Here is a 22,019-nt window from a genome sequence, read left to right as displayed (position 1 = left end):
TTGCATGCATTGTTTGTTTGATTTTAGTTTTCTACGATTAGTTTTATTTTGATTGTTTCATCACTAAAAACTCAAAAAAAATTCAAAATTATGTCTTTTCCAGTCAATAATACAGAGAATTGAAGATTCAGAACATCCAGCAGAGGAATTACACAGAAAAAAATTGGGCGTTTAAAACGCCCAATGAAGAAGGAAAACTGGCGTTTAAACGCCAGCCAGGGTACCTGGCTGGGCATTAAACACCCAAAAAGGTAGCATTTTGAGCGTTAAACGGCAGAATGGATGCCATTCTGGGCGTTTAACGCCAGGAGAACACTAGAGGGAAGATTTTGTTTTTAATTCAAATCTTTTTCAAATCATATCTTTTCAATCATATCTTTTCAAAATCAATTTCTTTCCATTTTTTTATTTATTACTATTTTCGAAAATCCTTGTTACAATTAATGATTTAATTCAAAATTTTCAAGTTGTTACTTGCCTATTAAGAAAGGATCAAATTTTATTTCTAGAATCATATCTTTTAATTTCCTGTTAGTCAAGTAAACAACTTTAATTTTAAAAATTTCCCCTTTTAATTTGATTCTCAATCATATCTTCTCAATCATATCTTTTCAATCACATCTTTTTCAAAATTAATTTTCAATCATATCTTTTTGATTTCTAATTTCAAAATCTTTTCCAAAGATCACTTAATTTCTTTCCCAATCTTAGTTTTCAAAAATCATTTACCAAATTTTCAAAATTTCTTTTAATTATCACTACAAGAAAAACACCCATTCAGGTACATTTGAAAAGTGTAGCCAAAAATGAAAAAAAATGATGCCTTAGGCTACGGCTACGCTTTTTGGGCTACGGCTACGCTTTTTGGGGTGATTCCTATTCGGTCGTTGCCTATTCTCAAAGGCTACGCTTTTCTGCACCAAGGACTACGCTTTTGGCGTTTGGGAATAGGCTACGCTTTTCAAGTGATGCTGTCTAGGACCAAAGGCTACGCTTTTCAACTTTCATTTTTTCAGAATAGGCTACGCTTTTCAACGCTACTGCATCACTTATAAAGCGTAGCCACATTGTATACCATAGCTACTTTTTATAAGCGTAGCCTTAGGTCCCTCTTTTTTTTTTTGTATACTATAGCTACTGTATATAAGTGTAGCCTTATGTCCCTCATTGTTTTTTTCTATATATATATATATATATATATATATATATTCTAATAATTTTTTTTCTAAAACCTAATATTTAGTAATATGATTATATATATAATCCTATTTTTTTAATTAAATTAGTCAAAAATTATAAAATAAAAATAAATACATAATAATACCATACAATATTCTTTAAATAATAAAAATTATCCTTTAACAAAATATATTTATAATGAACTAAAAATATTGGGATGACCATAAATAAGTATTCATACATCTCACACTAAATTAAACATACCCATATCAAAATATACATTAGACCACTTAGAATTTACTACTAATAAACTATAAAAAACCAAAATATTGTATCCTACATAAGTATCTTCTAATAAAAGTTATTAATCTTCTGATAGAAGAGAAAAAAACAAATTGATGTCAAATAGAGCACCTAACATCTGCGACTGAATTGAACATATATTGAAGAATTGAAGCAAATTCTTGGCTTCTCCGATTGAGCGCAACTGATTCTGGCATCCTCTATTCGTAAAGGCCCGCTCTCATTTTTTTGCCTCGGAAAGCTGAGAAGTCATTGCCATACAATATTGTTCTTGTCATACAATACTGTTCATGAAATAGTCTGATTCCAGCAACCAAAACATAAACATTTGTGGATTAGAGATTCTTACTAATTAAAGTAATTTACCCATCAATATATAAGATTAAATTACAATGTGTCAAACTTTGGAGCTATACAGATAAGATTGAAGTAGCACTTCAGGAGCACGATACCTAACAGAAGCCAGCGTACAACTTATAAACTGCACAACACACAACTGAACAATTTACATACAAAAGTTGAAAGCACTTACCGCCGTGTGGAGACATACTCAGTGTAGGGTGGTTGTGAACTGATCTCACGTGCTAGGCCAAAATCAGCAATTTTTATGATATCCTTGGTAACCAGCAAGTTCTCTGCAAAAAAATGAGTATACATTGTGTCAAAACAAAACTTGCAATGAAGTGATAAAATTAATCAGAATAGACCATAGTATAAATCTCCATTTGCTGCACAATAACAACTTCATTAAAATGTCAACCTAAATGATTCATAATTGATAGAAAAAGCTAGGTAATTCTTGAGAAGTTTGAAAAAAAAAGCTAACATACTCAAAGCATGTTCTCTATTTTATCATATAGCACATTTAACAAAGGATTCGGATGCAATGATAAACGTACCAGGCTTCAGATCACGGTGGAAGTATCCCCGCTGGTGCATATAAGCAAGACCTTGGAAAACTTAAAAACACCAATTCCTAACTTCACCCTCAGAAAACATCTTCTCCCTGTCTTTCATAAGTTGGTACAGGTTTCATTCCTAAATCACCCAAAAAATTGAAACATCAATTACTGAACTTTGCACAAGATGATGCAGACTACATCTAATGAAGAACTGGCCACCCATCATGTACTCAAAAATAAAGTACAGAATGTCACTTTCTCGAATAACTTCCTTTAGCTTCACAATATTTGGGTGGTTCATTTTTCTTAGTGACTGTAAACCAAGAGAAATTGAAGTAAGTTATAAACAGAAAATAAAAAGCCATATGGCAAATAAGGTTTCAGAAGGATCGGCAAAATGAGACACCTTGACTTCTCTCAGGTTTGGTTAAAGATACCCAATATACCCAGAAATATATAGATAATAATAAGAGACAATCAAGAAGACACGAAAGGAGAGAATGAAGGGCACAGACCTCATTTTGGATCCTGTTGCATAAAGATTCAACCAATTGATTTCTGTCAAATCCCATATTAACCACTTCCTGAAGAAGCTCTTCGTCAATCTGCAAAACCATGATATTGGTGGATTTTGTATGTATGAACTGATTATAATATATCCAAAAATTCAAATGAAACTGCAACAACAAAAGCCAAAGTTTAGGTTCAAAATCAACAACAATATCAACTCAGCCAGAGCATTCCAAATTTCAAATATTCACAAACAAACCAACAAATCATGAAACAGAAACTATAGATATTCAATTGGAGCACCTAAATCTGGAGGAAACAATCCTCAGTAATTTGATCAAGACACATAGACACATAGTCTAATCACAATTAAGACACAAAAGTACATAGTCTAATCCAAATAGAAACCGGAACCTGAAGAAGAGATCTGGGGAGATTGCAGCAGAACTTTTCAAAGGACAGAATTGCATCCGCACCCTTGGCACCCTTGACTCTTTCCCTAAATTTTTATAATTGGCATCGAGTTAATTGGCTTCTTATAGTCATCATATCATATTTTAAGTAATTACTGCACACAATAGTATATAAAATACAGTATGATGCATCTGAGAACAAATAAACAACTTACCTAGCCTTTGCCATATCTTCCTCAAGGCATCTCACACACTCTGCAGCTTTTTCCAAGGACTTCTTAGCCACTTCCTTTGATAATGAAAACAATATATATTACAAACCTTTAATACAGAAAACTCAGGAATAAAAACTTAAACTTAATTAAGTTTTAGTTATTGAGATGATAAAAAAAATCATATAAAGTGGGACATTGATTTATATACTGTATACAAGGATAACTAGAGAAGCAGAAGGCTAAACTCTCCTTGCAGAACTAACAAAAGCTAATATCGTGAACTGTAAATAGTTAAATGGGCTTGTTCACATTTCAACTTTCAAGCTCAAAGGGTTTATGCATGAGAGGACATCATATATGTTCTTAATGAACATTTGGGAGAGTGGGTTCAAAACAGAAATATGGAATTGAAACATTGTTTCCGAGAGTTAAAACATCTACTTTACCTGTGAACTATCAATTAAAGCAGCAAGGTCATTTCTACCGACATCTTTGACAACTGAAAGATATGCAAAGAGCATTCAATTAACAATACTTATAGTAGTTGCGTCTAAAAAGTAATGTAAAATGCTTATAGTTTTCTTAGGATCTCTACACCATTCTCTCTCAATCCAAATGCTTATTCAGATCTTCCCCTTTGGATCTAATTCAGGATCCTCTCTTCTCTTACCCTTCCTCTTATGGAGAGCACAAGTATGCTATCTCAACCACACATTCTACATGCACTTCTCCTATTTTCTTTTCAGGTGCTCTGCCTCGATTCCTCTGTTCTGTGTGATTCTCTCCCAATATAGAAAATGCTGAATTTGTGTTGTTGTGATAAAGCTGAAGAATTTCCACTAATGGATTGTGGTTATCGGATTCAGATTACTTGGATGTTGTGAAGGAGATCAAGAATTTAATCAAGGACTCTTCATCAGCTGAGGAGTCGAGTGCTCTGCGCTACATGCTTCTCGGCTACCAGGAAGCTAAAACCATTCATGCAGTAAAACCCCCAATTCCTATCAGTGTCATATCCAGAAGCTACAACCCCTAATTAAAAATCCTAAAATTGGAACCCAAAACCTCCCAAATTTCACAGAACAAACTGAAAATCGATACATACCTTCTCAGGTGAGCGGCGATGACGATGCTGAGCGACGACGATAATGCTGAGCAGCGACAGTGAGCACATGCGACGATGATGCTGAGCGGCGACGGTGAGTGCACAAGATGGCGATGCGAGGTGACGGTCAGCGCACGCAACGATGATGGTCCGCACGGCAGAGCCCTAGCCGGTGTCGTCCTCTCTTTCCTTCCCCTCTCCTCTCTTCTTCTCTTCTTCTTCCCGTTCTCCCCTTTTCTGGTTTTTCCCTCTTTTGTGTGTGTGTGAGTGAGGATGAGAGTGTGAGCTTGTGAGCGGTGAGCTAGTGACTGGTGAGTGGCGCAGCCATGTGGTGAGTGGTGACTGGGTGGCGACGGTCAACAGCGATGGTGAGAAGGCGAAGGTGATGAGTATCGTAGGTGAGAATGGCGAAGGTGAGGGTTCCTCCAATTGAAGGTGCTGTGTGCGTGTGTGCTTTTGGTGAGAATTGAAAGAGGAATAAAAATTTCACTAAGTGTTAGGATTTGATCTCATACATTAGGCATCACTTTTAAAACGCACCCAAAACTTAATGAATAGGCTACTCTCTAAAAGCGTCTCCTTTGATACAAAAAGTGAACCTATAGATATTAACCTACGGCTACGCTTTATAAGTGATTTCTAAAATACCTAAGGCTACACTTTTTAAATGATGCCACAATTGTGTATCCTTTTCTCATATAAAAAGGCAACACGGAGAAAAGCGTAGCCTATTCTATGAATAGGCTATGCTTTTCAAATGTAGCTTAAAAAAAGTGTGGCTGAATGGGTATTTTTCTTGTAGTGTATTTCAAAATCTTTTTACTTTAATTTCGAAAATTCTTCCCCACTTCTCAAATCCTTCTATTTAAAGGACTAACACTTCTCCATTATTAGCAATTCGAACTCTATCCCTCTTGATAAGTTCGAATTCTCTCTTCTCTACCTCATCCTTCTATTTTTACTTTCCTCTGACACCTCAAAGAATCTCTATACTGTGACATAGAGGATTCCATATTTTCTTCTCTTCTCTTTTCATATGAGTAGGAGCAAGGACAAGGGCATTCTTGTTGAAGCTGATCCTGAACCTGAAAGGACCTTGAAGAGAAAGCTAAAAGAACCTAAAGTACAACTCTCTATAGAGGACCTAAGAGAAACTTTTAAACAAGAAGAAGCCATGGTAGCCGAAAACAACAACAATGCCAACAATGCAAGGAAGGTGCTTGGTGACTCTACTGCACCTACTTCCGACTTCTATGGGAGAAGCATCTCAATCCCTGCCATTGGAACAAACAACTTTGAGTTTAAGCCTCAATTAGTTTCTCTGATGCAACAGAATTGCAGGTTTCATGGACTTCCATTGGAATATCCTCATCAGTTCTTAGCTGAATTCTTGCAAATCTGTGACACTGTCAATACCAATGGGGTTGATCCTGAGGTCTACAAGCTTATGCTCTTTCCCTTTGCTGTAACAGACAGAGCTAGAACATGGTTGGATACACAACCTAAAGAAAGCCTAAACTCTTGGAAAAAGCTAGTCAGTGCCTTCTTAGCAAAGTTCTTTCCACCTCAAAAATTGAGCAAGCTTAGAGTTGCAGTCCAAACCTTCAGACAGAAGGAAGGTGAATCCCTCTATGAAGCTTGGGAAAGATACAAGCAATTGATCAGAAGGTGTCCTTCTGACATGCTTTCAGAATGGAGCATCATAGGTATCTTCTATGATGGTCTGTCTGAACTATCCAAGATGTCATTGGACAGCTCTGCTGGAAGATCTCTTCATCTGAAGAAGATGCCTGCAGAAGTTCAGGAACTCATTGAAATGGTTACAAATAACCAATTCATGTCAACCTCTGAAAGGAATCCTGTGAATAATGGGACAAGTCAGAAGAAAGGAGTTCTTGAGATTAATACTCTGAATGCCATATTGGCTCAGAACAAAATATTGACTCAGCAAGTCAACATGATTTCTCAGAGTCTGTCTGGAATGCAAGTAGCAACAGTCAGTACCAAAGAAGCTTCATCTGAAGAAGAAGCTTATGATCCTGAGAACCCAGCAATGGAAGAGGTGAATTACATGGGAGAATCCTATGGAAACACCTATAATCCTTTATGGAGAAATCATCCAAACCTCTCATGGAAGGATCAACAGAGGCCCCAACAAGGCTTCAACAACAATAATGGTGGAAGAAATAGGTTTAGCAATGGCAAATCTTTTCCATCATCTTCTCAGCAACAAACAAAGAATTCCAAGCAGAACCACTCTGAATTAGCAACTGTAGTCTCTGATTTAATTAAAACCACTCAAAGTTTCATGACTGAAACAAGGTCTTCCATTAGAAATTTGGAGGCACAAGTGGGTCAGTTGAGTAAGAAAGTTACTGAACTCCCTCCTAGTACTCTTCCAAGCAATACTGAAGAGAATCCAAAAGGAGAGTGCAAGGCCATTAACATAACCCACACGGCCAAACCTGGAGAGGAGGAAGAGGCAGTGATCTCCACTGAGGAAGACCTCAATGGACGTCCACTGGCCTCCAAGGAGTTCCCTAATGAGGTACCATGGGAATCTGAGGCTCACACTGAGACCATAGAGATTCCATTGAATTTACTTTTGCCATTCATGAGCTCTGATGAGTATTCTTCCTATGAAGAGGATGAAGATGTTACTGAGGAACAAGTTGCTAAGTATCTTGGAGCAATCATAAAGCTAAATGCCAAGCTATTTGGTAATGAGACTTGGGAGGATGAACCCCCCTTGCTCACCAAAGAACTGGATGACTTGACTAGGCAGAAATTACCTCTGAAGAGACAAGATCCTGGAAAGTTCTCAATATCTTGTACCATAGGCACCATGACCTTTGAGAAGGCTCTATGTGACCTAGGGTCAAGCATAAACCTCATGCCTCTCTCTGTGATGGAGAAGCTAGGGATCCGTGAGGTACAAGTGGCAAGAATCTCACTAGAGATGATAAACAATTCAAGGAAACAGGCTTATGGACTTGTAGAGGATGTTTTGGTAAAGGTTGAAGGCCACTACATCCCTGTTGATTTCATAGTCCTAGACACTGGGAAGTGTATGGATGAATCCATTATCCTTGGCAGACCCTTCCTAGCCACAGCAAAAGTTGTGATTGATGTTGACAGAGGAGAATTGGTCCTTAAAATGAATGAGGACTCCCTTGTGTTTAAGGCTCAAAGATCTCCCTCTGTAACTATGGAGAGGAAGCATGAAAAGCTTCTCTCAATGCAGAGTCAAACAAAACCCCACATTCAAACTCTAAGTTTGGTGTTGGGAGGCCACAACCAAACTCTAAGTTTGGTGTTAAGAGGCCATCATCATGCTCTGAGTATCTGTGAGGCTCCATGAGAGCCAACTGTCAAGCTACTGACATTAAAGAAGCGCTTGTCGGGAGGCAACCCAATTTTACTTATCTATGTTAAATTTCTATTGTTATTTTATGTTTTCTGTAGGTTGATGATCATGTGAAGTCACAAAAAAAAATTAAAAAAGCAAAAACAAACTGAAAAACAGAATGAAAAATAGCACACCTTGGAGGAGAAGCCTACTGGCTTTTAAACGCCAGTAAGGGCAGCAGAATGGGCGTTAAACGCCCAGTCTGGCACCATTCTGGGCGTTTAACGCCAGAAATGGGCACTAGACTGGAGTTTAACGCTGGAAAAGGGCAAGAAGCTGGCGTTAAACGCCAGAAATGGGCAGCAACCTGGCATTTAACGCCAGGATTGGCAGCAAAGGGCGTTTTGCAAACCTAATTGGTGCAGGGATGAGAAATCCTTGACACCTCAGGATCTGTAGACCCCACAGGATCCCCACCAACATCAACTCACTTTCTCTCACTTCTTCACACCTTTTCATAATACTCTTCCCCAAATAACCTCCACCAATCACCTCTATTACTCCTTCAAATCCATCATATAACCCACCTACACCCACCCACTCAAATTCAAACCATCACTCCTTCCTTTTCCACATCATAACCACCTAAACCCCCTTGTCCAAACAATTCACACACCTCCATCTCCTCTATCTCTTCTTCTTCTCCTCCTTTCTTTATTCTTTTGCTCGAGGACGAGCAAACCTTTTAAGTTTGGAGTGGAAAAGCTCAACTTTTTTGTTTTTTCATAACCATTTATGGCACCTAAGGCCGGAGAAATCTCTAGAAAGAGGAAGGAAAAGGCAATTGCTTCCACCTTTGAGTCATGGGAGATGGAGAGATTCATTTCAAAGGTCCATCAAGACCACTTCTATGAAGTTGTGGCCAAGACTCCTCATTGAAGAGGACAAGCCCATCACTAAGAAAAGGATGGAGCAAACAAGAGAGCCCACTCATGGACCTCAACAAGAGCATGAGGAAATTCCTTATCATGAAATCCCTGAGTGCCTCGAGGGATGCATTTTCCTCCACAAAACTATTGGGAGCAAATCAACACCTCCCTAGGAGAATTAAGTTCCAATATGGGACAACTAAGGGTGGAGCACCAAGAGCATTCCATCCTCCTCCATGAAATTAGAGAAGACCAAAGAGTCATGAGGGAGGAGCAACAAAGGCAAGGAAGAGACATTGAGGAGCTCAAGCACTCTATAAGATCTTCAAGAGGAAGAACAAGCCGCCATCACTAAGGTGGACCCGTTCTTTAATCTCCTTGCTCTTATTTTTCTATTTTTCAAAAATTATGCTTTATGTTTATCTATGTTTGTGTCTGTATTACATGATCATTAGTGTCTGAGTGTCTATGTCTTAAAGTTATGAATGTCCTATGAATCCATCACCTTTCTTAAAAGAAAAATGTTTTAATCACAAAAGAACAAGAAGTACATGATTTCGAATTCATCCTTGAAACTAGTTTAATTATTTTGTTGTGGTGACAATACATTTTGTTTTCTGAATGAATGCTTGAACAGTGCATATTTTTTGAATTTGTTGTTTATGAATGTTAAAATTGTTGGCTCTTGAAAGAGTCATGAAAAAGGAGAAATGTTATTGATAATCTGAAAAATCATAAAATTGATTCTTGAAGCAAGAAAAAGTAGTGAAAAGCTTGCAAAAAAAATGGCGAAAAAAATAAAAGAAAGAAAGAAAAAGAAAAAGAAAGCAAGCAGAAAAAGCCAATAGCCCTTTAAACCAAAAGGCAAGGGTAAAATAAAAAAGGATCCAAGGCTTTGAGCATCAATGGATAGGAGGGCCTAAAGGAATAAAATCCTGGCCTAAGCGGCTAAACCAAGCTGTCCCTAACCATGTGCTTGTGGCGTGAAGGTGTCAAGTAAAAACTTGAGACTGAGCGGTTAAAGTCGTGGTCCAAAGCAAAAAGAGTGTGCTTAAGAGCTCTGGACACCTCTAATTGGGGACTCTAGCAAAGCTGAGTCACAATCTGGAAAGGTTCACCCAGTTGTGTGTCTGTGGTATTTATGTATCCGGTGGTAATACTGGAAAACAAAATTCTTAAGGTCACGACCAAGACTCATAAAGTGGCTGTGTTCAAGAATCAACATACTGAACTAGGAGAATCAATAACACTATCTGAATTCTGAGTTCCTATAGATGCCAATCATTCTGAACTTCAAGGGATAAAGTGAGATGCCAAAACTGTTCAGAGACAAAAAGCTACTAGTCCCGCTCATCTAATTGGAGCTAAGTTTCATTGATATTTTTGAATTTATAGTATATTCTCTTCTTTTTATCCTATTTGATTTTCAGTTGCTTGGGGACAAGCAACAATTTAAGTTTGGTGTTGTGATGAGCGGATAATTTATACGCTTTTTGGTATTATTTTTAGTATGTTTTTAGTATGTTTTAGTTTTTATTATATTTTTATTAGTTTTTAAATAAAAATCACATTTCTGGACTTTACTATGAGTTTGTGTATTTCTCTGTGATTTCAGGTATTTTCTGGCTGAAATTGTGGGACCTGAGCAAAAATCTGATTCAGAGGCTGAAAAAGGACTGCAGATGCTATTGGATTCTGACCTCCGTGCACTCGAAGTAGATTTTCTGGAGCTACAGAAGCCCAATTGGAGCGCTCTCAATTGTGTTGAAAAGTAGACATCCTGGGCTTTCCAGCAATATATAATAGTTCATACTTTGCTCGAGATTTGATGGCCCAAACCGGCATTCCAAGGCAGCGTAAAAATTCTGGCGTCAAAACGCCAGAACTGGCATAAAAGCTGGAGTTAAATGCCCAAACTGGCACAAAAGCTAGTGTTTAACTCCAAGAAAAGTCTCTACATGTGAAAGCTTCAATGCTCAGCCCAAGCACACACCAAGTGGGCCCGGGAGTGGATTTCTGCATTATTTACTTATTTCTGTAACCCTAGGCTACTAGTTCTCTATAAATAGGACATTTTACTATTGTATTTTCATCCTTTAATCATCTTTGAATCATGTTTTGATGATTGAATCCTCTTTGGGAGGCTGGCCAGTCGGCCATGCCTGGACGTTTTGTTCTTATGTATTTTCAACCGTGGAATTTTTACACACCATAGATTAATGTGGAGCTCTACTGTTCTTCATGAATTAATGCAAAGTACTATTGTTTTTCTATTTAATTCACGCCTACTTCTTTTCTAAGATATACACTCATTCTTCAACCTGACGAATGTGATGATCTGTGACACTCATCATCATTCTCACCTATGAACGCGTGCCTGACAACCACTTCCATTCTACATGCAAACAAGCTTGAATGTGTATCTCTTGGGTTTCTAATCTAAGATTAGAACCTTCGTGGTATAGGCTAGAATCAATTGGCGACCATTCCTGAGATCCGGAAAGTCTAAACCTTGTCTGTGGTATTCCGAGTAGGATCAGGGAAGGGATGACTGTGACAAGCTTCAAACTCGCGAGTGTTGGGCGTAGTGACAGACGCAAAAGGATCAATGGATCCTATTCCAACATGATCGAGAACCAACAGCTGATTAGCCGTGCGGTAACAGCACATTTGGAACATTTTGACTGAGAGAACGGGAGGTATCCATTGACAACAGTGAAACCCAACATACAGCTTGCCATGGAAAGAAGTATGAATGATTGGAAGAAGGCAATATGAAAGCAGAGGTTCAGAAGGAACAAAGCATCTTCATACGCTTATCTGAAATTCTCACCAATGAATTACATAAGTATCTCTATCCTGTTATATGTTTTATTCATCTTTTAATTATCAATTCTCTATAACCATTTGAATCCGACTGACTGAGATTTACAAGATGACCATAGCTTGCTTCAAGCCGACAATCTCCGTGGGATCGACCCTTACTCACGTAAGGTTTATTACTTGGACGACCCAGTGCACTTGCTGGTTAGTTGTGCGGAGTTGTGACAAAGAGTTGAGATTACAATTGTGCGTACGAAGTTGTTGGCGCCATTGATGATCACAATTTCGTGCAACAATAACCATATAATATATCAAGGCTGGAAATAAGGTGAGATGGTTGTCTCCATCCCTCTTCAATTCGGTTTTCAAGGAAACATGCTTAAACAAGTGTTTTCTTGATGTTCTTCCTTAGATCTCTTGCTTAGCTTGACTTGTGGGCCAAAGATCTTTGATTTCCTGCATGTTTAAGGTGAGGATAACCTTCCTAACATGCTGCTGAAGTTCGTTTAGTTGATGGTTTACAGTTTTAAAGTTGTTCTTGATGTGTTTTAGGAGGAAAAAGTGCTTTAAGAACACTTCAAAGAGTAACCGGATTTGGAGCAGCAAATCAAGGTAGGATTTGACGAATTTAATCTTGATTAATTGTGTTTGAGTTGTGTGATTATTATATGGTTTGGTTATGCTTGAAATTAATTGTTTATATGAGTGATACTTGTTGAAATTTTGGTGAAAAATTGATAAAATTTGACGAAATTCAAGCTATGAACTTGTGTTCTTGTGGCTGCTGGAAAATGAAATCCTAACCCTTAAATTGGGGTTCAATTTGTGTTGAAATCATGTGGAAAAGATGGGGCTTTAGTGGCTGCAATTTTATTTTACATTATGGTAAAAATCGGTTGCTGAAAAGATTGAAAAACGGGTAAAAACAGAGAAAGAATCTGAAGAATTTATGAAGAACACAGAGAAGACTTTGAATGTGATGAAGAACATGGAAGAACAGGCCTTAGATCTTAAAAAGGGGAAGGAAGTAAAATTTTTTGTGTTTGTGGGGTTATTTGGTAATTTCCAAAAGTTAGGGTGGTTAAAGTAGAAATATTAAAAGTTACGGGTGGTAAAAAGTAAAATTTAAAGGTTAAAGGTTAAAGTAAAGTTAATTTTCGAAAATTAATAATAAAATAATAAATAATAATAAAATATTAAATAATAATATTTAATTAAAAATAATATTTTAATAAAAATAATAAAATAATGCGGAAAAGGCAGTTTTCTGTAAAAGCTTTAGAAAGACAACTTTAAGCGCAGAATCTCATAATTACCTTCATAAAACACTTAGGGAGTGGTAATAATATGTTAGTGAGGCAAAGATAAAAGAAAGATAAAATTTTGAAGAAAAGATAAAAGTCAAAGAAAAAGTTTGTAAAGTTTTAATGACTGAAACAGACAGAGATTAGTGAACGAACTAGGGCAACATAGTTAGTCCTTGAGTTGCGACTAGGGTTAGGTATTATATGAAAAGTTAAACTGTTTCAATATAGACTTAATGAACCTATACTTGGGACAGGTTAACTATTCATACCAAAATTTACACAAGCTTTAAATACATACATTAAACAGAGAAATCAGAGCAGAGTAGAGAAACACAGAGAACAGAGTAACCAGAGAAAAGTAAAGAAATATAGAGAAAAGAGTAATCTGATAAAGAGAAATGGTTTGAGTTAATATGTTGTAAAAGTAAAAGCTGTTAAGTTTATATAGTATGATTGAACGGAGAAAGAAAGAAGTACTGCATAAGAATGTGAAAGTGATGATGAATAATGAGAATGATAATGAATGATGGTAATGAGAATGATTATGTGATGATCTGCTGCATGAAGGCAGTCAGATAGATAGTGGTACTACCACATAGCGTTTTCCAGTGCTACACAGCTATTGAGAGCTATACCTGCAACTGATAACCTGGGATCACTTGCAGAGGATATTAATTCATACATAGCTAGAATGCCGCACCTGTAACGCAAGGATTGCTTACAGAGGATATGATTTCATACACGGCTGGAATGCCGCCTGATAAACCCCGATTTTGTGATTTATCTTGTGCTTATTTTGGGAGATTTTACCACCTTTTTCCACTTTTATTCAATGATATAGCATGGTTTTGTAATTCTCCCATGAATTTTGCTTAAGTGTAAAAACATGCTTTTTAGGCCCTAAATTGGTAATTTTGATTCATTTTGATTCCATTCGATGCCTTGATGTGTGTGTTGAGTGATTTTAGGTTTATAAGGCAGGTATAGGATGGAAGAAATGAGTAGAAAAGCATACAAAGGGGAGAATGCATGAAGAAACAAAGATTGGGAATGCATCAAAGGACGCGCACGCACACAAGGCGCGCATGCGCAAAAGTGGTCTCGCCAATAGACGCACACGCGTACTTGCCGCGTCCGCGCGAATGGAAAAATTTGCCAATTGACGCGCACGTGCACCTGGCGCGCATGCGCCAATACTCTTATATGGCCCACTTAAAGACAAAACGCTGGGGTGATTTCTGAGCTGCCCAGGCCCAAATCCAACTTGTTTTTTAGTGTATTTCATGCAGAATTGAAGTCCAAGCAAAGGAGGAGCAATTAGTTTAGCCAACATGAGCCTTTAGTTAGTTTTCTAGAGAGAGAAGCTCCCTCTTCTCTCTAGAATTAGGTTAGGATTAGGTTAGATTATCTTAGATTCATGTTTAATTACTTGATTTCATCTTGTTTCTTTTATAATTTCTCATTTCTACCTCTTGATTCTCTTAATTGTGATGTTAATTTCTCATTTTGCTCTCTTTTGTGATGATGAACTCATGTTAGATTTGATTTACTTTTAATGCAATTTAATGCTTGATGTTTCTTCATTGTTGATTTGAGTTGTTGATCTCAATTTTCTTGCACATTAGTAGTTGTTAGATGTTACTATTCTTGCAATTTATGAAGTTTACTTTTATTGCACTCTATGTGTTTGATGAAATGTTCTCTTTAGTTTTTGAGTAGTTTCGTCAACTCTTGGTCTAAGCCAAGGGAATTGGGTAATATTGAGTCATCGGGTATGATGGAATTGATGATTTGAGAACCCATGGTGATCAATTTGATACCCATTGACGCTAACCCATTACTAAGTTAATTAGTAGGTAGGTTAGGACTTAAGGGTGGATGTGATCAAATCTATTTGACGTACTTCAAGATTATGAGTAAATTTTACGTACTTAAAGCTTTTGGGAAGTAGACTTAATAGGTTGGCCTCTCATGATTATCAATTTTCGGTTTGTTGACAAGGATGGTGATCTCAATTACTCAAGTTTTAGCCAAGAGTCCTTTATTTTGCTTTCTTTACTTGCTTGCCAAATCTACTTTTCTTGCCCTCTTATGAACCAAAACCCCCCTCTTTACCCCTTTATAACCAATAACTAAGCACTACATTGTTTCCTAGGGAGACGACCCGGAGTCCAAATACTCCGGTTATTTTTTATTAGGTGTTTGTTATCTGTGACAAAACTATAAATTTTTTTGTATGAGAGGACTTTTTGTTGGTCTAGAACTATACTTCCAACGATAATTCAATTGAAAAATTCTATGTCAACAAGAGTTCAACACTCATCAAAATGACGCCGTTGCTGGGGACACAATGATGCTATGTTATTGGCTATTGTATATATTGTGAATAGCTTGAATTTTGGTTTGTTTGCTAGTTTTTGCTAGTTTAGGATTTTATCTTCTTTGTTTCTTATTAATTTTTTTTTCTCTTTCACTATGAATTCTCATCCTTTTGGCTATGAGTGTAATTCAAACTATGTTGTAGGAAATGGAAGCTCCAATGAGGATATACATCAAGGATTTGGAAATCAAGGATAGGAGGAACCTCAAGCTTATGAACAACCTTCATGGCAACAACCTCCTACGAACTCTTATAGGTATAATCCTGATCCTAATGTGTATCAATCCAATGTGTGTGATGACCCTCATTGTGGTTGTCAACCACAATCATCATATGCATGTGATCCCACTCCTCAATATAGCCATACACCATACTCCCAAGCCTCACACCACCATTCAACCCCATATGACCATAACTCATACACACCGTATCAACCACCATTTGAATCACATATAGAACAACCACCATCCCAATACCAATACTCCCAAGAACCATAAATTCCACATACACTACCTCAAGAATTCCACCAATATGAACCACCTTCCAACATTAACAATCTTCCCTCAAACACTGAACCCTATCTTCCACCACTACCTCCTGACGAAGCCTTCATGTTAGAATTGAGAGACCTTGAATCTCATATCTTAAGGCGACAAGAGGAGTATGAAACTAAGTTTAAGGAGCTAAGAGCAAGGATTGCTAGCATGGTAGATGCCGTGAATCACCTAAGATCCCACCTAGGTTCATGTACCCTAAGTACTCCCACTGTTGAATGTGGAAAAACTATCAAGGAGCCAAGTTAGGGAGTGAACTTGAAGCTCCATGGTGAGGAAGAAGAGTTGGGACAAGAAGTGCAACAAGAGGAGAAGGTAGAGATTAGTGAACAAAAGGAAGTAGTGGATGGATGTTTGGGATATGTTGAGCATATAAAGGATGTTAAAGAGGAGAGTAAAGTTGTGGAAGTAAACAGAGAGTTAAAGGAAAATGATCAAGAAGTGGATTCCATCACTTGTGATTTTTTTCCCACATTGACTAATTCCCTTAACAATCTTGTTAAGCCTTTTCCCAGTAGACTAGAAATCAATCTTGAGAAGGATGTGCAACCTCCAAAAACGATTGTAAGTGAAGAACCGAAAGAAGTGTTCCAAGCAACAAGCCCTCCTATCTATGATGATTCCACATCAACATATGATCCTTTCCAGTTTGAAGAGTCCTTCCCCAAAATGCTCATACTTAATGAAGAGGTAGACTTCACTAGACCTCTTATCTATGATGAAAGCGATGGGGAGGAGATAGAAGAAGTTGGTGAAGAAGAATGTGAACTTGAGGAAGCTTGGCAAGAAGAGAAACTTGAAGAACCTTGCCGAGTGGTGGAAACTTCTAGAAGAGGATGGACGGGAGTAGAGCTTGCTTTATCAAGACCTTTGGGTACTCCTTCACCTAGTTCACCATCCAATCTTCCACTTGAGTGGGTAAAACTTCTAACTCTCAGCTTTATTATCCCACTTGAGTATGGTCTGCTTGAGGCGGATGGCCAACTTAGGGCGCTTTGTGGAATTAAGCGGAAAAGGAGGATGTTTAGTGGTTGGCGTTGTAAATCTAGATTCATTATGGTTGGAAGCTCAAAATCGGCGAGCATGGATTGGTGTAATGCTCAATTAAGTGGGCCCAGAAGAGTAGTTTGGTGCTTTCATGAGAATTCTGCTTTCTCGTCGCCCGGACAAAGTCAAGGCAATCAACTAGAAGATGGGTGCGAGGACAAGATATGGGACCCTGGATTACCCTGTGAGAATCAATTTTGGGAGCTCATGTCTTGGAGAGGACCTCACTCAAGCTTAGTGAAGATGGTTGGAACTTCTGACAACCAATTAAAGGACAAGCACTCTTGGAGGTTGATGGTAGCAGAAATTGGCGAATTAAAAATTGTTAAAATATATACGTTGCAAGTATAGTTCTTAACTCGCCAGAAATCCACTTATCAATTTAGAAAGGTGTCACAGAAATTTAAAATTAAAATACTGGGAGTATGAATCCCAGGTCGTCTCCCAACGAGTTGCAGAAAAGTGTGCTATTTTATTAATCAAAGGTTTTCAAAAAGGTTTGAGTTGAGTAAGCAGGAAATTAAATTGGAGAATTTGAATAATGTAAATAAAAACCTTGATTGGGAGTTGATTAGTTGGAATCCCTATTATTGTTGGAATACTCTCAAGATTAATTGACAATTAAAAGTTGTCCTGTTTAGTTATCCTTTACTAGGTAAGGAAAAGTCAAACAAGTTGGAATGCTACGTCTGTTCACAAGTTGCAATCCACTTAATTAAAAGAGATTGGTGTTAGTGACTAGAAGGCAATCCAACCATAAACCCAATTACAATCTTTCTTTTAAGCTTTCCAACTCAAGGGTTCCCTTCAATCAACTCCCCATCAAGTTAGGGAACTACTCGCTCATTGTGAATGTAAAATTCATAGCATATGAAAAGGAATTAAAGAAAGACATTGTAAATAAAAATTAAAATAATTAATTAAAAAATAAAGATAATCCTTATATTAAATAATCCAAAAAGATATTCCAATGGTAAAATTAAACAAAGCAAAGAACATGGAAGAGTAAGCCAAGTAAAGAAAACGAACTAGAATGACGAAGTCTTGATGAGGTAATAACTCTTCTCAGTGTCCCAATGCAAAGAGCAATCGAAAAGTAAATCCTAAAAACTATGAATGTCTAGAGAGAAAACCTAGGGAAGGAGTAAAAACTAGATCTCCAAACTAAAACTCTGTAGTTTTGCTAGCTTCCTTTCTAATATCCAACTCATTCATGCCCTATAAAGCCTGAAACGCTTAACATACAGATCACGGCATTGAATGGAATAAAGGAGAATTAAAATGCATAATTAAAAGTCTCTAGGAAGCAGTTTTCAATCATGCAATAATTTCAGGAAGGAAATATAAATGCATGCTAAATTAATGAATAAGTGGGTAAGGATCATGATAAAGCCACACAATTAAACACAATATAAACCATAAAATAGTGGTTTATCAACCTCCCCACACTTAAACACTAGCATGTCCTCATGCATAATTGAAGGAGATAAAATAAATAAGTATGAACATGTAGAAACTCATGCAATGCAATGCAATCCTATATACATGAATACAACTATATGATTCTTGCCCACTTGATCAAAAGTAAATAAGCTCTTCAAAACAATTGCAAATCAAATTCCACTAATTCTATCATTATACAGTAAGACAGATAAAAGTGCAAGAAGATAGCTCATGAAAGCAGGGAACATGGAAATTCAAGCATTGAACACTCACTAATGATGTATGTACGCTCTAATCTCTCTAGTGTATAGGGTAATCACTCTATCCTTCTCTAATCATGTTCTCTAACTTTTGTTCTTCTCCTAACCAATCAACAATAGTTAATATACCAATGCAAACATCATGAGGTCTTTCCAAGGTTGTAATGGGGCCAAGGTAGGGGTAGGGATACATATATGGTTAAGTGAGCTTATAAATTGAATCTTTAATTAACCCAAGCTTTAACCCAACCTATATATATTTAGTGTAACCTTAGAATTCATACCTAGTTACCCAGAATTCCCTTTTACATTCCATACTCATGTATCAACTTTTTATTTTAATTTTATCATATGTGCATTGATCTTTGAATTCTTAATTCAACATTGGGGTAATTTTGTCCCCTTATTTATTTATTGATTTTTTTTAGACATAAAAATAAACATAGCTTATCAATGCAAATAGATTTTTAATTCTTATAGTTTCATATGAGTAGGTATCCAAATTCCCATTGTATTATCATGACACATTTCCTTAATAACTTTTGTTCCCACAATTTCCCATACTTAACTAGCACACACAATTCTCTCTTAAGCTAACCAAAGATTCAATTTCGGATATACAATTGTTTTTCCGCTTAAGGCTAGTAATGTGGTGAAATATAGAACAAACGGGATTTAAAGGCTCAAAGTGGTTAACAAAGGTAATTAAAAAGGTTAGGCTTAATTTGGATAAGTGAGTTTAAACAAATAATGGCCTCAATCATATGCAAGCATACAAATATAATAAATATTGGACATATAGGATGAAACAAAATATAGATTACAATCATAGAGAAGTAAACACACAAGAATAAAATATTTATGGTTAAATAATGTAACCATGCATAAAGGCTCAAATCTTCACAGGTTGTGTGTTCTTTAGTTCAAAAATCATGTTCCAAATACATCTTCAAGGAGATTTATCATAAAAAATTTTTTTTAAAAATTAGTGAAATTTTGTTCCAAAGATAGAGTCTTAGAAGAAACTTATTGTCTTTATAATCAAGTAGAGCATGCATGCAACTAACCTATTACTATACAATTTATCCTGTTCTATAAAAGAAAGAAAATCTAACTAAGATATCCTAATTTATTAGTGCTAGGGAAGAGAAATTACCTCCGGAAGTCAGGTACTGACTGACCTCCCCACACTTAAGGCTTTGCACCGTCCTTGGTGCCATCTGTCAGGAACAGGGGTGGGCTGGTAGCAGTATCTCCACAGTCGGGACCATCATGGCTCCCTGTACTGGTAAAGGAAGTGGAGTCCGGGGTGTCTGAGTCCTTGAAGTATCCCTTGAGTAGCTCCTTGAGGTGTTTGAATCGGCGCTCGTTACGGCGCTCTCTTAACTTCGCTTTCTGTTCTTGCCGATCCAACCATTCGATTATCTGCTGGAGCAGTTCGTCTGTTGTAGGTGCTTGTGGTGTTGAAGAAGGAATATCTTCAACCGGTGCAGTAGGAAGGCTTGTAGTGGCTGCTGGAGGTCTGAGGTATTTCCCGTTAGGGACATACTGATCATCCCGTGGAAGCATGGCTTTGGTGTCCCCAGCTCTGTAGGAGACTCCAGCTACTGAGACAAGATCTGAGACCAAGGCGGGAAAAGGTAAGTTGCCCACGATTTGGACGTGTCCCATGGCATTCCGGATATGTCTTGGTAGATTCAGAGGTTGGTCTGTAAGGATGCACCATAGTAGAACGGCCATGTCCGCAGTGAAGGAGGACTCGTGATTGCTCGAAAAGACGTAATGGGACATGATCTGTGCCCATACGCGAGCTTCCAAGGTAAGTGCTGAAGCCGATATTCCCTTAGGGCGGGTACAATGGTATCCGTAGATCCAATGGCTGCCAGGTAGTGCGATAACTCTGAGAACAGCTTCCCAGTCAAATTGGAACATCTGGCGCTTGAGTGTGGATTCTTGAAAGGCGTCCAATCCTTCTGGAATAGGGAGAAGACCTAAAGCTTTTTGAATGGCCTCTTCTCTAATGGGGACTTGCTTCTGACGGACAAAGACAGACTGCAGGGTAGGCAGGTAGAAGTTAGAGTAGAACTCAACTACCCAAGAAAGATTGACCTGCCTTGGTTGTCTCTGTAGGAAACCCCATTGTCTTCGTTCAATTTGCGGCTCAACAAAAGTAGCAATATTGGGTAGGAGGATAAGAAGGTGTTCGTTGTTGTAGCTCCTTTCAGCCAGGATGGGGAACATCTGCTCACAGTAGCGATTGGGAAATCGCGCAGTGTCCTTTGCTTGAAAGGCTTTCTCCTTTTCATCAACCTTTATGATCCTCTTAACTCTTTTTGTTGAGGGCTTGACTGTAGTTGAAGAAGGCTCTGCCACTAGTGCTCTTTTAGTTCCTCTTCTTGCTGGTGGTTTGGGAGTAGCTTTCTATTTTCCTTTCTTGGTGGCCATCCTGAAAAGGGAAGAGAAAGTAAATTAAATTCAAAGAGATATATAGCAAGGAAGAGAACGGAAAAGGTGGTGATGGATGTACATTAGGAGGTAACTGACATTAACACATTCTCATGAGTACCTGTGAAAAGTCATCAATGAAAAATAGCTAGTGCATATAATGACAAGTGAATGCAAGGTGTTTATTGGCATGCCGGAAAAAGGCATGAGTAGCATAGATCAAGCATCACTCGTAACAAACCATCACATTTGTATTGACAATTATTTTCAATTAATACAATAGTAAAGGGAGTTTATGAAAAGCATCATTGAATAGTAGAATAACATAGAGAAGTGCATAATGCCATATGGGCTTTTTCACAAACACATAGCATGCATGGTAGATAAGGTATAGAAAGTATTAAAGTGAACATGCAAGCAATCCTTTAAAAAATAATATATAATTGTCAAACAAGTGCAACAATTCACAAGCATATAATGAGGAATAATGACGCGAATAAAATTCTAACACCATGTAAAAAGGAAAGAAGAAGAAAGAAAATATGGATAATGAAAAGAAAAAAGGAAAGAAAAGAAAATAACATATAAAATAAGAAGAATGATAGAAAAGGAAAGAGGGAAGAAGAAAATAAAACCTTGTTAATGGAGGTGAAAGAGAGAGAGAGAAAGGGGAGATAGAAGGAAGAAGGGAGAAGGAAGAAATAAGGAGGGAAAAGAGAAATTAGGATTTGGAGAAGAGGAAGATAAGATATTTTGGCAATTAAGTTTGAGCTGTGCGGCGCAGGCGATGCGGCCGCGGGGGGCACGAATTCGCGCGATTGCGCTTCAAGTAAGGTGACGTGGTCGCGTCGGTCA

At 37.5% G+C, this 22,019-nt stretch overlaps 1 long non-coding RNA gene and 1 other non-coding gene across 2 annotated transcripts; both read right to left on the bottom strand.

The window, feature by feature from the left end:
• Positions 1 to 1,877: 1,877 nt before the first annotated feature.
• Positions 1,878 to 2,505, bottom strand: LOC112784388 (uncharacterized). Its single transcript, XR_003193871.2, has 3 exons — positions 2,382 to 2,505; positions 2,015 to 2,117; positions 1,878 to 1,934 (listed from the first exon to the last, which is right to left on the bottom strand). It is a non-coding gene; the product is annotated as an uncharacterized lncRNA (long non-coding RNA).
• A 3,701-nt stretch (positions 2,506 to 6,206) lies between these two features.
• Positions 6,207 to 6,314, bottom strand: LOC112788179 (small nucleolar RNA R71). Its single transcript, XR_003195555.1, has one exon. It is a non-coding gene; the product is annotated as a small nucleolar RNA R71 (small nucleolar RNA).
• Positions 6,315 to 22,019: the final 15,705 nt, after the last annotated feature.

This window comes from Arachis hypogaea, chromosome 20 (genome assembly GCF_003086295.3).
Source record: "Arachis hypogaea cultivar Tifrunner chromosome 20, arahy.Tifrunner.gnm2.J5K5, whole genome shotgun sequence".
Lineage (NCBI taxonomy): Eukaryota > Viridiplantae > Streptophyta > Magnoliopsida > Fabales > Fabaceae > Arachis > Arachis hypogaea.
Note: the sequence above shows the minus strand (reverse complement) of the source record. Positions and strands in the feature narration are given on the sequence as shown.